The sequence below is a fragment of the Podarcis pityusensis genome (genome assembly GCF_964106645.2).
Source record: "Podarcis pityusensis genome assembly, chromosome: 1".
NCBI lineage: Eukaryota > Metazoa > Chordata > Lepidosauria > Squamata > Lacertidae > Podarcis > Podarcis pityusensis.
This window is the reverse complement of record NC_138028.1, coordinates 13,210,501-13,227,986: the sequence shown is the minus strand read 5'-3', so window position 1 is coordinate 13,227,986 and position 17,486 is coordinate 13,210,501. Positions and strand designations below refer to the sequence as shown.

Genomic DNA, 17,486 nt, shown 5'->3' with positions numbered 1-17,486 from the left:
AATGATAGTTACTTTCAGGAGGCTGGTTTTGAAAACATTGTTTGGGTAGCAGAATGTGTACACATCTGTCTTTGTTACACATTCAAATATTGATCTTTTGCAGCTCTTGTCAATCAGCCTGCTGTGTTGCTTTCTTATCCTGGAGTTAGAGGAACCGAGGGCTGTTCCCTTCCTCAGCACAATGGAGAACAAAAGGAGGCAAAGGATAAAGAAAAGGTGAATGATACTTAGTAAGACTGCAAGCAAATACAGATTCAAGCCCATTGTAGGAGCAGAACATACATCTTAGCAGAAGCAGTTTGCTCGGTGGGGTAAGAGCCACTAAACTAACTTCATGCCAGGTGAGTCACAGTTGCTTACTGGGAGGCCAAGCTGGAAGAGAGGTCAGCATGGTGCAAGCACACCAGCAGGAGCATCAGATTGGTTCTGCCAGGGTGTTTGCACCACGCACCACCTCACCTTGCTAACTTGTGGTGCTTCATGTATGCATTCTTGGGGAGAACCTTGAAAGGAGGACCCTGGAGATATGCTCTTTGAAAGGTAACTCTAAATAAATGATACTGGGAAAATACCAGCTATGGCAGTGGTGGCCAAACTTGGCCCTCCAGCTGGTTTTGGACTACAACTCCCATCATCCCTAGCTAACAGGACCAGTGGGCAGGGATGATGGGAATTGTAGTCCCAAAACAGCTGGAGGGCCAGGTTTGGCCACCACTAAGCTATGGGAAAGGCTTAATGAGAAGCCTTTAAGATAAGCTAATGTGGTAAACTGAGTATATGACTCCCCTGCTGAATGCCTAAGTGCCATGTTCCTGCCTCTCCCCACCTGACCTAGGGCGGGGCCTGACAGGCCTTATAAGGACTGTTGCTGTGGCTACTGCCCAGCAAGGACTGGGGTATTTGGGGGGAAGTTTTGTTGGGAGTTTTTGCTGTTGTTACTGATATTAACTAATACAGTGGTACCTCGGGTTAAGAACTTAATTCGATCTGGAAGTCCATTCTTAACCTGAAACTGTTCTTTACCTGAGGTACCACTTTAGCTAATGGGGCCTTCCACTGCCACCACGCTGCCGCTGCATGATTTCTGTTCTCACTCTGAAGCAAAGTTCTTAACCTGAGGTACTATTTCTGGGTTAGCGGAATCTGTAACCTGAAGCATCTGTACCACTGTATTACCTTTTTGTATCTTTCTTTTTATGTGGAAATTGTTCAGCTTGGTTATGTAGTTTTTAATGTGTTTTATTTATTTTTATGACTGCTTTGCTATGTTTGTAACTATGTAAATCTTTTCATATAGTAAGCCGCCTTGAGCATTGTTTTAACTGTGGAAAGGCTGCATACAAATAAGATGATGGTGATGTTGATCGTGATATGAGATAGATGTTGAAAGAGTGGGGATGGTTCAGCTAAAGTATAGTCATTTGTAAACAGCTGATAGCAAGAAATAGTAAATATGCTTAGGATGAAGGAGACTGTTTGCTGACTAACAACACGGCAAAAACAAATCAAAACCTTAGTCATACATTTGGTCCAATAAGATAGTATGAAGATGTGACATATTGGAAAAACCCAAGATGGGTGTAAGTTCCCAACAAGCCACATCATTGACTAACCAAGTGAGAATCGCCCAAGGTGAGGACAATGCTATAAACTGACCAGTGTTAGCCTTTAAGAATTAATTGTTTACAGTCAGCCACAACCAACCGCTTGAAAGTGAGTCACTCAAAAACCAGTGTGCTCCAACATCAAGAGAAGCTGATCCAATTAGTGACATCTCTCCTGGGGACAACCTTTCCCCCTCTAGGCCCTGTCCAACTGGTGAAGTCACCTTCAAGGACCCATCTCCAGTTTCTTTTTAAATAAATAAATAAATAAATAGGGAAATTAAAACATCTATCGCTGAGGTGGTAATACATTTTCAAACCAAGGGTCAGATTCCCTTGTGGGCAATTTTCCAGGGCAGTATGCCAGTGGTGGGCAAGGCCACAGACAGAAGCGGTTGGAGCAAAGGCTTGGACTGTAACCTCTCTGAAGTAGGATGTGTTTCTGCTGCAGAAAAATCAAAGGTCTACACACACACACACACACACACACACACACACCCCTACCTCTTCACCCTCAATCAAGAGTTCTCAACATAGGGAGGCAGTGGCAGCTGCTGCAAACTAGGATGAGTATGGCAGTAAGTGGAGCCAGCAGTAGGTGGAGTCAGAACCAATGAGAGCTGGAGCCAAATAATTCTTGTTCTGTCGCCATTCTCCTTCCTGCTCCGTTCTACAAAGGCAGGAGACTAAGGAGGAGGAAACTGACAGTCAGGGCCACCCCTTGGGCTGGCTGTAAGTAAGGCAAGCAGGCAGGTGGAGGCTGGCTGAGGGCTAAATGGAACAGTCTTCATGGGATTCCAGTCAGGCCATAGCACTCAAGAAGCAGGCAGAGCAGGACTGCTGATGGGTGTGGCCTTGAGAGAGAAGTTGTGGCCTCAGGAGAGTCTCAAGGCCCAAATACATGGGCTGATGGCCTGAGGTTCATGTCAAAAACATATCCTTCTCTGTGCTTGCCCCTGTAATATGGGACCCACCTTCTCAAGTTTAGATGCCTGTGTATAAAGTTTGTCAGTTCTTAAAAGCACTTGGAAGGGTGATTAATAGAGCTTCATTACCCGGTGGCTTTTTCTGGTGTGATTGCTGGTGCAATTTAAAGCTTGCACTTTAAAACAGACCTTTAATGTAAAGGATTGTTTTTTCAATAATGCAGTCAGCTGCCTTAAGCATGCAGGAACAGCAGGACAGAAGAGCTTTCCTTATGATCCTTAGATTTTCTACAGACTGCGCTGAACTCTTCCTATCAAATACCCAAAGCGTGAATTATTATTATTATTATTATTAGTTGCACAGCTGGTTGTAGCTGGTTGTAGCATTTGCTCACGGTAGCGAAAGGCACTGATGACTGACAAGAAGAATTCCTCTGTAAAGTCACTCACAGAAGGAGGCAGTAATGGGTATCTCTCCCTATTTGTTTACAGCAAGATAAGACAGTTCTTCGGCTACCAAATATACTCCATGACTGCCCACAATAATCTTCATGGTAAGTCCCAGAGAAACAATAAACAGCACCCAGTGCATTTTGTTGCTTCAGGCTTTTCTTTGTTGATTATAGTGAAATGCTGAAGGCTCAAACTATAGGAATTTTTTAAAATAAAAAAATCCATAACAACATTTGCATATATGACTCCCCCCCCCAAGCATTCATATTTTTGAAGAATTGTTTATCTATTTGTTTGTTCGCTATACTGCTGCGCTTCCTTTTTGCCAAAGCACACAAGATGGTTTGCAACTTAAAGTAATGGCTAATGGACATGATACAAAAGGGGAAAGGGGACAGAGAGATGAAAGGAAAGGAATCAAATTCACATTGCAGTCCTATACCTGTCTACATTGAAGGAAGTCCCATTGGGTGGCCAAATGTTGTTGGACTGCAACTCCCAAACTCCCATCATCCTTGATCACTGGCTATACTGGCAGAGGCTGATGGGAGTGTTTGAGCGATGGCTGTAACTCAGTGGCAGAGCAACTGCTTTGCATGCTGAAGACCCCTGGTTCAATTCCAGTAGTGGGGTAGGAGAGCTGGAAAAAAAAATCACAACTGGCAACCTATACACCCCTTTGGTTTCAGATAGTACATGGGTAAAGGTAAAGGTAAAGGGACCCCTGACCATTAGGTCCAGTCGCGGCCGACTCTGGGGTTGTGGTGCTCATCTCGCTTTATCAGCCGAGGGAGCCGGCGTACAGCTTCTGGGTCATGTGACCAGCATGACTAAGCCACTTCTGGCGAACCAGTGCAGCACACGGAAACGCCATTTACCTTCCTGCCGGAGCGGTACCTATTTATCTACTTGCACTTTGACGTGTTTTGGAACTGCTAGGTTGGCAGGAGCAGGGACCGAGCAACGGGAGCTCACCCCGTTGTGGGGATTCGAACCACCGACCTTCTGATCGGCAAGTCCTAGACTCTGTGGTTTAACCCACAGCGCCACCCGCGTCCCTTTAAGTACTTGGGTAGGCAAGTCTAATAAGCCTGGGAAACAAATTTTCACGGCCCTCTAGCGACTTTGCCAAAATTTATTTAGCGTTAACTCTGGAAGTGTATACAGCGGTACCTCTGGTTGCGAACAGGATCCTTTCCGGAGGTCCATTTGCAACATGAAAAGAGCGCAAGCCGCAGCAGCGCATCTGCGCATGCGCAGGTTGCAATTCGCTACTTCTGCGCATGCGCGTGATGTCATTTTGCGCTTCTGCACATGCACGAGTGGCAAAACCTGGAAGTAACCCTTTCCGGTACTTCCGGGTCGCCACAGAACGTAACCTGAAAGAACGTAACATGAAGCAAACGTAACATGAGGTATGACTGTACTTGATTCTGACCAAACTAAGCCTCCTAGAGCAAAATATCTGTGGAGGTTTAGTTTGGTCAGAATTGATGTCAGGATGTCCAGTCCCCAGCTTGATAACACAGTGAGCGTAGTTAATTAAAAAGGATGATTTCTTGTCAAAACAAACAGAAAACTCCAGACGGCTTTAACACAGCCTCTGCCATCATCAATCAAGATGACCCTTCTGAAGACTGCTTCCTGTGAGACCAGAAGCAACTGAACTTTCGCTTCATACGTCTTTTGCTTTGCTTCCTATCTTGCAGCCCTCCCATTCGTCAAGACCTTGGACTGAGTGGGTCAGCTCCCTCCTCTTCCCCATTCTCTGAGAGGCTGTCTCTTAACTCTTTCCCTCCTGTTTCTGCTTCTGGCAAGCTTTGACTGCATTCTAGCTTGCTCTCCACCATTCGCTTAGTCATGCTGGCCACATGACCCAGAAGCTGTACGCCGGCTCCCTTGGCCAGTAAAGCAAGATGAGCGCCGCAACCCCAGAGTTGCCCACGACTGGACCTAATGGTCAGGGGTCCCTTTACCTTTACTCATGTACTATCTGAAACCCAAGGGGTGCATTGATTGCCAGATGTGAAATATATTGGCATGATCTCCAGCTCTCCTGCTGCCACTACAGACATACCCCGGGTTGAGGGACAACCATGTCTAAAATCCTGGAGAGTCACTGCCAGTCCATGTAGACATTGTTGATGGGCCAGCTCAGTATAAGGCAGCTTCCAGCCTCAACACATGCACATAACAACATCAGAAGAGCCCTGCTGAATTGGACCAATGGCCTGTCTAGTCAGTCCAACCAGATGCCTATGGGAAACCTGAGTCCCACAGCCTTCTTCTCTCCTGCAGTGCCCAGCAACTGGTTTTCAGAGGTATGGCTATGGAGGCAGAGCCTAGCCATCATGTCTAGGAATCACCAATAGCTTTATCCTCCGTGAATTTGTCTAATCATCTCGTAAAGCAATCCAAGTTGGGGGATGCCTGGGAGAACCCTCAGGTTTACAGAAATACTATCCCTCCCCTTATTTTTGTAAACCTCTCTCTGATGAGGAGTAAACATGTTCAGTGATCTCACTGAGTGTTAGCTGAACAACTGAGAGTGAAATGGAATGGAGAATTGCCTGGCTGCCTGGCTGTTTAGAACTCTGAGCAGGAGCACTGCTATTAGAGGATATGCTGCAATTCTTTGTCGCAGTTCATAATCTTCACAAACCAGAAAATTCAGCCATATCTGCGAGCTTTTCTTTTCCTGGCTAGGGCTTTTAAAACTTAACAAACATCCAGGAGCTACTGCTTCACCGGTCGTGGAAATTCACTGGCAGCAAAAATTTGGCCTGCAGATTTAATTTTTTCATTTTGTAAATTCTGGCTTTTATCTGATCAGTTCCTCTATGCCACTAGGGCCCAGATACTGCAGTCCACATGCCAGACAGGTTTTGTGATTTGCCCTTGGCCTCAGAAAGAACAACATCCTTGCAAATGACTCTCCCCCCCATGAATGAAGCAGAAGATAAGATTTCTATGGATGGAAACTGAGCCACGCGCTCTGTACAAACCATTTGGCTTCTGAAAATAATGGAACTGGCCCAAATGGGCAGGCTTCCCTACTTTCAACCACTTCCAAGAGCAACACTTTCACCTCGCAAGTGGACTGAAGGATGCAGTTGCAGCAGCGATTTAATGTTAATTTAGGGCTGCCCCAGCTGCTAGGAAACCATCTGTTTATTTCTAACATCAGCATACCACTTTTCCATTAAAAAACATCCAAAGTGGCATGCACAAATGAAAATGGCAACAATAAAAGCTTCCGTCATAAGAGCATAAGAAGAGCCTCCTGGATCAGGCTGTCAACTTTCCCCTTTTCTTGCGAGGAATCCTATTCAGAATAAGGGAATTTCCCTTTTAAAAAAAGGGGAACGTTGACAGCTATGGGCCAAAGGCCTTTCCAGTCTAGTCAATTCCTCCATATAAATATGCATTTATGTATTGCCTTTTTATTAACAAACAACAACCCCAGAAGAACCAGCAACAAGATTACATTGAGAAATATGTGTATTGTGATGGAGAAATAAATGAATTTTCATGTTCATCTTTCCCTGCTCCTCATACTCATTCCTCTTCTCCTACAATTCTCTTTTGCCACTGACTTCCTCACTGTGGTGCATCTTCTGCTAAGGAGTAAATCCTATACAAATCTGGAGTGGGGGCCCTAAGACGGTTGGATGGTGCCTTATACGTCTCCTTCCAGAAACTCCTGCAGCCCAGCTGGTGCCAAATGTATTGCTCTGCTTTCCTTTGGTGCTTGCTAATGCAGCAGTTTCACTTCAACCCCAGAGGTGTAGTCCATTGTCTCTCCAGGCAGATGGGTGCCAACAACTACCTTTGACAGTAGGGGAAGAACTTAGCCATCATGACTAGTAGCTTTCTCATTAGTCACCCCGAGAACTATATGGAACAATCTCCCTCAAGATCTTTGGCTATGCTGCTAGCGAATGTGCAAAGCTCATTAGTTGAGAAAGGCCTTTGAAAAAGCCTGAAAGATATGGCTGGATTGGAAGTTCTGCTGGTGGTGGGTTGGCGCTCAATCACTTGTCATGGGTCATGTCACTCTTTGGGTGTTTATTTATTTACCAAGATTACATAAAACAATATAAAATATGCATTCCAAATAATCCAATAGAATCAGCCTTCAGAAGCAAGTAGATGTAGAAATGACCAAAATATAGATAAAATCAGCATAGATAAAATTACGTGTCTGTTTATCCTGACCTATACAATTTATTTATTAGGCACTGGAAATAATACAGTAAAAGCACCCGGCTAACATCAATAGACAGGGAGTTCCAGAGATTAGATGCTGCCTCTCTGAATGATTAATTCATTGCAAGCGGTACATAGATGGCTTTTATTTTTCTTTTGATTCCGTTATTTGAATGTGAACTCCTTTCAGCTCACTTGGGACATCAGCACTGGCCAATGTACAGAGAACCACAAGAAGTGCTCTTCTTGAACAACTGTGCTTTCTTATCTCCCCCCCCCACCCCCCCAGCTGTTCTTGTGGGTCAATGGACCTTCTAGAATGGAATAAGACGTAGGAATGGAGGGAGGAATCGCTGGCATTAATCAGCCAGCACAAATGGACTCTCTGGATCCCATCCCTTTTTAACAAATGCAATCACATCATTTGCAAAAATGCAGCACCACCTATAGGTTTGTTCATGCTCCTCTTCTGCCACGGTACTGAAATCCATTCTTAAGAAGGGACTGCGTGACACATCAATAGGAGCAATGTTTCTTGATCAATTGGTGCAAAAGAACTATGATGATTTGGAATGCATTTGCTGTGTATTGGGGTACTTCCCCTCCAGTATTTAAGTTCATGTATTAGCTTTCCAGTTTTGCGATGTATACCCTTATGTACTCATGTACAGTATGAAAATATCTGAACAAAAAATACGTATAAAAAAGAAAATCAAGGAATTTAGCATCTCACAAGCTCGGTCAGTTTGCATCCCTCATTATTGCAATATTTTGGTTCCAGCAAATGTCTTTGTTGACTATAGTAGCATTAGTATATGCAGAGGAGGCTTGTCTGGATGAATTCAGTAATTATGCTTTTAAAGACCTAACTAGTCAATTAGTAGCTGCCTTGGTGCATACACACATATGCTGACAATATTCATGCTCATCTGTTACTGTCGTTGCCTATTCTCTGTCCATTCGCTTTGCCTGTTTCCTTCACCTACCCGGAGAAGTCCTATTCCCTCGCAGGGAGTGTCTGGCAGCTGCACTACTCCAAAGCCAACGTCTGGAATTGGCCTGGGAGGACCTGCCTCTCGTCTGGCACTGCTCTCCTCCAGGTAGGAGACGTCCCTGCGCTGCCCATTTTGATGGGCCGATGCTGAACACCATCTTGGCAGCTGGGTGGCAGCTGGATTGTGAATCTGGCATGGGAGCAGTTTGCTGATGGATTACGTGGCCTTTCGCAGTGACATTTCTATTTGACCCACCCTGAATTTCTCAACCTTTACTAATAATTAGTATGTATACCTATGCGTGTGTGCGCACATGTGTGTGAAATAGTATCAGGAGACATGCACGGTGACTGCCAGATTTGTCTGCTTGACAAGAATGCTCTCCTACGATGCTAATGGGAAATAATTAGTCTGGAGGAGAAATGGTAACTTATGGGTCTCTGAAATGGTTGGATTTCCATGCTTTCTCTGTTTAAGCGCTAATTCAAACGTGGCAGCAGGACGCTGTTTATTATGCAACTGGAGATGCCAAAGTGGTGCCCACTAGGTGCACAAACGCCATCTCCAACTCCTCGAAAGATTCCATCAACGGTGTCTCCGAAAAATCTTACACATCATTTGGGAAGACAGGCAAACTAATATCAGTGTACTGGATGAAGCAAAGATCACCATTGTTGAAGCAATGATTCTTCAACATCAACTTTGTTGGACTGCTCATGTTGTGCGGATGCCTGATGATCATCTTCCAAAGCAACTACTCTATTCCGAACTTAAAAATGGAAAGCGTAATGCAGGTGGTCAACAAAAGAGGTTTAAAGACTGTCTCAAGGCAAATCTAAAAAAAAGTAGTATAAACACCGACAACTGGGAAACACTGGCCTGCAAGTGCTCCAGTTGGAGAACAGCCTTGACCAAAGGTGTCATGGACTTTGAAGACACTCGAACTCAGGATGTAAGGGAGAAACATGCTAAGAGGAAGGCATGCTTGGCAAATCCACACCGTGATCAACTCCCGCCGAGGAACCAATGTTCCCACTGCGAAAGGATTTGTGGGTCCAGAATTGGCCTCCACAGTCACTCATTGTTAAAACCATGTTTATGGAAGACAATCTTACTCGGCTACAAGGGATCACCAAAGAAAGAGACTAGGTGCTGCAGACTACAGCGGGCTTCAACCCTTGATCCTTGGTCATGCTGGTTGGGGCTGATGGGAGTTCTAGTTCACCTCTGGTGGGCACCCTATTGGCTATCCCTGATCTACAGGGACTGAAAAGCTTTGAACCTCGCCAACAAAGCTTTTGGCCAATTCTTAGAAGTGGGTCTGCCATGCCACAAACCAACAAATTGAGTCAATTTACTGAAAGCTTTCAACGGCTGGAAAAACAACTGTCTGCGTACTGCAGATCTTCTGGCTTGAGGAAGTACTGGATAAGAAGCTTCAGGACCAAATCGTTTGTATTCCCTGTTCTGCAATGTGTGTCCAGCCTCTAGGAAAGATTTTTTAGCAAACATGAGGATTGGTAGTGGGAGCATACACATGGCACTCTTCATGTGACGATTTAAGTTAGGGATTTGGAATCTTTTTCAGCCTAGGGGCCTCATTCCCTACTACGCAACTTTCCAAAGGCCACAGATCAGTGGTGGGTGGGGCCAGAGGGGTGCAGTGGTGAATCCAGATTTTAACTCTGTGCAATAGGCTCGTTTCTGCATGCAGTCACAGATCCCTCTGTATCCTCAATCCACACAAGTGAGAGGCATGGTCAGAGTTCAAGGACACATTCCAGCCAGCAACCCCCTTCCCCACCTCCCCAAAAAACACTGGGTGAGAAGGACCAGTGAGGGCTGTGACATGGAAAGATCAGGGCCATGTTCATAACATACATCTACAGCTGTACCTTGTTTTGCGGCCAGGATCCGTTCCGGAGCCCTGGCTCCTAGCCGAAAAAGACGCAGGGCAAACAAGCTGTGCTATCATAATGATTAAGGCCTTAAATGATAATTTTAGGTTATATGCTAGTGACTAAGTTTTAATTTATATATTTTTTAACTGTTGCTATATCTGTATTGTCCCTGTTATACCTAATTGCAAATTCAAATGTATCCCTATCATGTTTTATGACTTCCTTGATATTGTATGTGGGCTGGAACTGGTCTATGACTCAGGGCAAAGCGCAGCGTCTGTGCACACGTGGAGCGGTTTGCGCTTCTGAGCATGTGCAAAGTGCGATTTAGCGCTTCCGCGCATGTTCGAGTGGCAAACCCGGAAGTAACCCGTTCTGGTACTTCTGGGTTTGCCGCGGATGTTCACCAAAATGGATGCTAGACGAGGTGGACGTTCGTGAAGGTATTACTGTAAAGTGCTACAATGCCACTTTAAAAAGTTATGGCTTCCCCAAAAGAATTCTGGGAGCTGTAGTTCATTAATGGAGCTGAGAGTTGTTAGGAGCCCCCGCCCCTCATTTCCCTTACAACAAATTCCAGAGTTGCCCACAAAGAGGGAATGATTGCTAAACCGTTCTGGAAATTGTAGCTCTTTGAGAGGAACAGGGATCTTATAAGCACCTTTAACCAGAGCAGCCAACTTGGGCCCCAGATTATGGGCACCCAGTGTGCATGATGCCATGTCATAATGTGACATTATGACATCACGCATGCCGACCAGCCTCAGAACCTGACTTCCAAGATGCTGTCTGAGGCCTTGTGAGACCTTGAAAGTTGCATGGGGGCCCTGCGGTATTGGGTGCTGACCACCCACAACAATTTTTTGTGTGTGTGGCGGAAATGACTGGTAGAATCCGAGACCAGGGAGAAGAGTCGGTGGAAGAAGATTGGAAGAAATTTAAAGACTACTTACAGAAATATTGTAAAATTAATGAATGTTAGAATGACGACGGATTGAAGTTAAGCGGTTTCTAGCAGTAATGGTATAAAAGAATATGGAAAAATTGGTTTTTAATATGTAAAAATTTAATGTTATAATATATCAAGATTAAAGATCAGGATTAAAAAAGAGGGAAAGGAATCGCTGGACTAACAAATTGAATTGGAATACAAAAGAGGGAGGTATGAGGAGGTCCGGGAAACAAGTAAATGTAAAAGAAGTGATGAAAAGATGGAATTGTTTTTAACTGTTTTTTCTTTTTCTTTTTTGTATTTTGTATTTTGTATTTTTCCTTTTTATTGTTAATTTTCTTATTAATGCAATCTTTTTCTTTTGAAATTTTAATAAATATCATTTAAAAAAACAACAACAATTTTTTGTGTGTGCTCAGGCACTCAGAGCCACCTATACTTGGCGCCCCTGCCCTTAACAAACTGCAGTTCCCAGAATTTCTCTGGGGAGGTTATGAGCGTTTAAAATGGTATCACAAAGCTTTCACTGTACGGTGTCAATGTGCCCCAGGTCTGGCTTGGGGAGAGCTCCAGGTGACAGATAGAGTGTCCTGGGGCCCCACGTTTAAATTCTGACTAAAGAAGGTTTACCGTGAATGCTCCGTCTTTACGTTGAACAAATACCCTGACCACTGAATATAATCATGATGCTTTGCTCTCTTTGATATTTGATATTTAAGTTATTGTTGTATCATTCCATTTTATTTATACCTTGACAACCTTCATTTCTTTGCCTAGTTGTGAAGATCAAACCCCTTCATCCTGCAGCGAGGAGGCCGAAAGCCTCCCTTTTCAATTATCATTTTATTATATACCTTTAAATTTATAAGAAGTCCCTCTAAATTTTGAATTTAGGCCCTGTGGCCCGCAAAGCAGGGCATTTCTTCTCAATTAGCAGTGGAGGTGAAAGGGCCTTATCAAAGTTTATTTGTTCATATCAAAGCTCCTCTTTTTTTCATCTCCTGAAAGGGATTGGGGGATGCACCATTAAGAAATCCCTTCCTATGTTCTTCCCCCAAAGGACAGAAAGCAACCTGCTAAGGTCCATTAGCATTTCAATATATTTCTCACCTCAGGAAATGAATTGGCTTCCCAGGCTAATTTAGCAAAAGGAAAAAGGAAAAATCTAGCACATGAATATCTACATCATGTTTAAAGGCCCACCACATCAATGGGACTACTGTATTTCACTTAGTCTGCTGAGGATTGAGCAATCATAGCAGTGCATTAGAAAGGTCAAATATATAACCATTTCAGCACTTGACAAGGGGTTTGAGGTGTGCTTCATGGACCACTCTGACTCTTTATAGTGAGCTTAGGTTTGCAAACTATCAACCCAGAGGTCCTGTGTGTCCCTTTAAGCCATCACCACAACAGCTCTACCTCCACTGTCGGAGGCAGTAGGCCTTTGAATACCACTTGGAGGGAATCACAACAGGGGAGAACAGCGGGTGGTGCTGTGGTCTAAACCACTGAGCCTCTTGGGCTTGCCGATCAGAAGGTCGGCGGTTCAAATCCCGCAACGGGGTGAGCTCCCGTTGCTCTGCCCCAGCTTCTGCCAACCTAGCAGCTCAAAAGCACACCAGTGCAAGCAGATAAATAGGTACTGCTGTGATGGGAAGGTAAATGGCGTTTCCGTATGCTCTGGCACTCATCATGGTGTTCCGTTACACCAGAAGCGGTTTAGTCTTGCTGGCCTAATAATAATAAATCATCATCATCATTGTTATTATTATTCTTATTAATAATAATACTATTATTATTATTACTACTACAGTGGTACCTTGGATTACATATGCTTCAGGTTACATATGCTTCAGGTTACAGACTCCGCTAACCCAGAAATGGTACCTCGAGTTAAGAACTTTGCTTCAGGATGAGAACAGAAATCGTGCTCTGGCGGCACAGCAGCAGCAGGAGGCCCCATTAGCTGGTGGTGCTTCAGGTTAAGAATAGTTTCAGGTTAAGAATGGACCTCCAGAACGAATTAGGTTCTTAACCCAAGGTGCCACTGTATTATTTATTTATACTCCACCCATCTGGAAGATGGCGTCCCACACTTTGGCATCAAAGTGTTGGCGGGTATGTATGACTCAACAGGCAACATGGCCTACAACATCAGGGGCACTTCAGGAAGTAGTGTGTCATAGGGGCAGCATTTCTTTGTTGTGCACCTTTATTATTCCATGGGTTCACTCATAGGTAGCACAGTGGCCAAATATGCCTCACTTAAGAAAAGAAGAAATGCACCAGTCCAAAAGAGGACTTTTATAAATTTTGCATCTGCTAATATATATGTATAAGCATAATTTTAGAAATAATTATTGCAATTGGAATTGCAATGCAGCAATCTCACCGTAATGAGGGAGATGGCAACTGGGCCACTGGGTTGTCTGCTGAGTTTGTTGTCCTGTTGATCACTGTTGACATACGATTTCAGGGACCCAGGTTTACTTTATGGTTTTTTTTATCTCCAGGTAGAAAGCAGTTCCCTGACATACTTTCAAACTGATGGATGCCCTCTGCAAAGCAGGGCACCCAGCACCAGGAGTTTCTCTGCCCAGGAATAAGGGTGGGGAATTCCAGGTGCAAATGTTGATCCTTCAGCAAAGGTGATGAATGCATTGTCTGCATGACTGTTTAGAAAGAAACGTGCTTGTCGCCCAGCAATCGATAAGAATTCATTTGAATTTCAAAGCGGTGACGGCAATCAGAAAGGATTCATTAGGGAGTTTGTAGGCAATGTCATAAGCTCTTCCGCAGTCATTCCGCCATCATTCAGGATTCATTAAGTGCTATTTCATGTTGGAAATAATGAGCTGTGGAAGCACTGTTAACAGAGAATAATGGAAGGAAAGCAGGTTTACATATTGTAAATACTTTTCAGCTAGAGGTCTTGACTGCTTCACCGCAAGAGAAGATGCAAAAGGCTACCCTTCTCCTTCTCCCCCACCCATAACCCGATCTTTGCTAGTTGAGTACACCTCAATTAAGTAGTGCATTAGAGTCGTGCAAACTCAAAATTGGAATTTTTAAAGTTCTCTCTGACTTAGTGGCTTCAAAATGTCAATGGTTTAATTATCATATTGTTTCCAAGTGAGTACCGTTTGTTCAGGAATTCGGCTGCTTAATAAGAGTTTTACTGTAATTGGATCTGCGTAAAGCTCCTCCTCGTTTATAACAGTGGAAATTTTCCACTTCAGCAACAAAAACAACCTTTCTCTCTTTTTCGTCTTGCCTGCCACTGAGCTGCGGCTCTTCTGTTGACAAAGAGCCTGGCTGCTGAATCAGGCCAAGGACCCATCTAACCGAGCATCTTTGTCTCACAGTGGCCAACCAGAAGCCTATGGGATGCCGAGAAGTAGGACCTGAGCTCAACAGCACTCTACCCACGTGATTCTTAGCAGCTGGAATTCGGAAGTAACAGAACTCAGTCATTTTATAAAATATTAGCAGAAATAGAGAATCAATAAGATCAATTAAAAGAGGTGTGGGGAAAGGAGACAACAGGGCATATAGAGAGTCAAAGCTGGGGGGAAATATGGGAGAATCGTACATGGAAAATGTCTATAAGAATAAAAGAAAATTAGATATTTTTTAAAAAATATTTTTAAAATTTATTTAACATAATTGTTACAAAATATAAGCAAAATATTGCAAATACATACATATATATTTCAAATAAGCACACACACACACACACACACACATATATGAACAAAAGAGAAGAAAAGAAAAAAAGAAAAAAAGAAAAAATAAAGAGAAAAGAAGAAGAAAAGTGGGAAGAATTTCTTCCAAGTTTATTCTACAAATATCTCAATATGAAAATAATAATAAAATTTCATTGATTGACTTCCATCACTTACAGAAAATTATTATAAATTAGTTTGGAGATGGTATTTAACACTAGACAGATTAAATTAAATAAACAAGGAATATTTAGTGTTGGAGGGGGTGCCAGGAAACCCGGAATTATGTTCACATGTGGTGGAGGTGTAAATGTGTACAATTTTTTTTCTGGCAAAGCGTGTTTAAGGAGATCACACAAATCACTGGGTTAAAGCTGACCAAAAGTCCAGAGGTAGCATTATTATCAATTTGCAATGGGGTGGAAGGTTCGCAGGCTATGAAGCACTTGCTCACAAATTTATTGACAGCTGCACAAATTATGATAGCTAGGAAGTGGAAGGGGCAGGCAGAATGTAAAATGGAAGAATGGTATAAAGAGGTGTGGGATATAGCTATTAACGATAACCTAACATGTTCCGTTAAGGTAAGACAAGGAATATGCAGGAGAAATGATTTTGAGGGTGTTGGTAGAATTTGTACTGTTGAAAAGAAAAGGGGTCAAACCATTGCAAAAGGCGTTGAAATTTTGGAGGTGGGATAGTTACAATGGAATGGTCTCGGTGGTGGGCTGCACATTTTTATTCATTTTTATGTACGATTATTATTTTGTCAAAAAACTCAGTCATCATGGCTAGTAGTCATCCATACATTTGCTTACAGAACGTACCAGGTTTAACCTCTGGCATCTCTTGGTAGCTATGGGAATATATTTGAAGAATCACTGCTGAGCTACACTCACCAATGGTCCTATCTGCTCAAGTCATACGTACAAAATCCAGTGCAGAGATTTGCACAATTGCCAATTTGCTACCGGGCTAAGTTCAAGGTGTTACTATTAGTATATAAAGCCTTTAACAACTTGGGGCCAGTTTATCTACGAGATTGTCTTACCCCATATGTGCCCACCCAACCGCTTTCATCAGTAGAACTGGCACTATTACAGGTGCCCCATAGTACTTGTTCTGCTTTTGTAAGAACTCGTTTAGTGTGGCAGCACCTGCACTTCGAAACTCCCTGCCTATTGATATCAAACAAGTGCCTTCAATGCATTATTTTTAGCCCTGCTAATATCAAGTCTACACAGGTGTTTTAGAAAGCTAATGTGAGCTTTAATTTGTTCCAGTCTATTGTTGTTTTTAACTTTGTTTTAAATTACAGTGGTACCTCGGGTTACATATGCTTCAGATTAGACACTCCACTAACCCAGAAATAGTGCTTCAGGTTAAAAACTTTGCTTCAGGATAAAAACAGAAATTGGGCTCCGGCGGCGCAGCAGCAGGAAGAGGCCCCATTAGCTAAAGTGGTGCTTCAGGTTAAGAACAGTTTCAGGTTAAGAATGGACCTCCGGAACGAATTAAGTACTTAACCCGAGGTACCACTGTATTGCCATGTTTTTTTTAAAAAAGTGATAATTTTATTGGGTTTTCTTTTGGGGGTTTCAACTTTGAGGTCCCCCCTCCCTCCATAATCGAGCAGTGAATACATTTTATGAAATAAAATAAATAACTAAAACCTGAAGAACTGCAATATATTGTCACTTAGAGGAGGTAATGGAAACATCCTTTATCCGAAGCTCTGGAAGTTTTTGTTTAATTGGAGTTTGTTCAAGGTGCATTGTTTTCAGAATGACATTGGTTGGTGCTGTTTCAACCTCTCAATCAGCCTGGCATTTGCTCTAACCTTTATTGACTTACAACACCCGTCCATTTCCTCCTCTAGCTCTCCTCAGCTCTGAAATCCAATATACAGGAGACAGAGATGTAAGAAGGCTTTGAATCTTAAATGAATCAGCCTCTCTCAAATGAGAGGTTCAGTACACTACGTTAGCAAAGATCCCCTCTTCTCTTTCAGTCTTGATATATATGTATAGCTTTTCATTCAGCTATGACCTTCTGTTAAAAGGGAAGAGCCTTTTTGTGAAGGATCCAAGAGATGGAGACCATCTGAATTTAGAAAAACATGCTAGGGGCTGATGAGAACTTGAGTCCAACAACATCTGGAGAACCACAGGCTTCCCCACCCTTGATGCAAAGCATGTTCTCGATTACCGAACACTGGAAGCTGCCTTATATCAAGACTGATCACTGGTCCATCTAGTTCAGTATTGTCTACACCAGGAAAGTAGAATGTGGGTACAGTGGTACCTCGGGTTAAGAACTTAATTCATTCCGGAGGTCCGTTCTTATCCTGAAACTGTTCTTAACCTGAAGCACCACTTTAGCTAATGGGGCCTCCCACTGCCACCACGCGATTTCTGTTCTCATCCTGAAGCAAAGTTCTTAACCTGAGGTACTATTTCTGGGATAGCGGAGTCTGTAACCTGAAGCGTCTGTAACCCGAGGTTCCACTGTGCTTGTTTCTGAGTAGCTCTTTATAGACAGTTATTGGGCTGCTTTATCTGTTGGGGTAGAAGTTATGAGAGCAAGCTTGCCCAACCAGTCACTTTGTTTAGGCAATGTTTCTGACTGAATAGTTAAGTACCATGATCAGCATCACCAAAGAAGCTGCTCTGTGCCATAGAATGAATGAGTTAGCCTTCCCCACTCATCTGGCTGCTA

At 43.3% G+C, this 17,486-nt stretch overlaps 1 protein-coding gene across 14 annotated transcripts in view; it reads right to left on the bottom strand.

Moving 5' to 3' along the window:
* Positions 1 to 17,486, bottom strand: part of LOC308469303 (uncharacterized protein) — an 80,049-nt gene that overhangs the window by 1,437 nt on the left and 61,126 nt on the right. For 11 of the 14 annotated variants that reach the window (XR_013982080.1, XR_013982081.1, XR_013982082.1 and 8 more), the window contains 2 exons: positions 13,436 to 13,909; positions 13 to 168 (listed from right to left, as the gene is read on the bottom strand). The gene's annotated coding sequence lies outside the window, so the exon portion shown is untranslated. Of the gene's footprint in view, positions 1 to 12; positions 173 to 13,435; positions 13,910 to 14,937; positions 16,660 to 17,486 lie in introns of those variants that run through there. The other 3 variants (XR_013982090.1, XR_013982091.1, XR_013982092.1) reach the window with 3 other exon arrangements.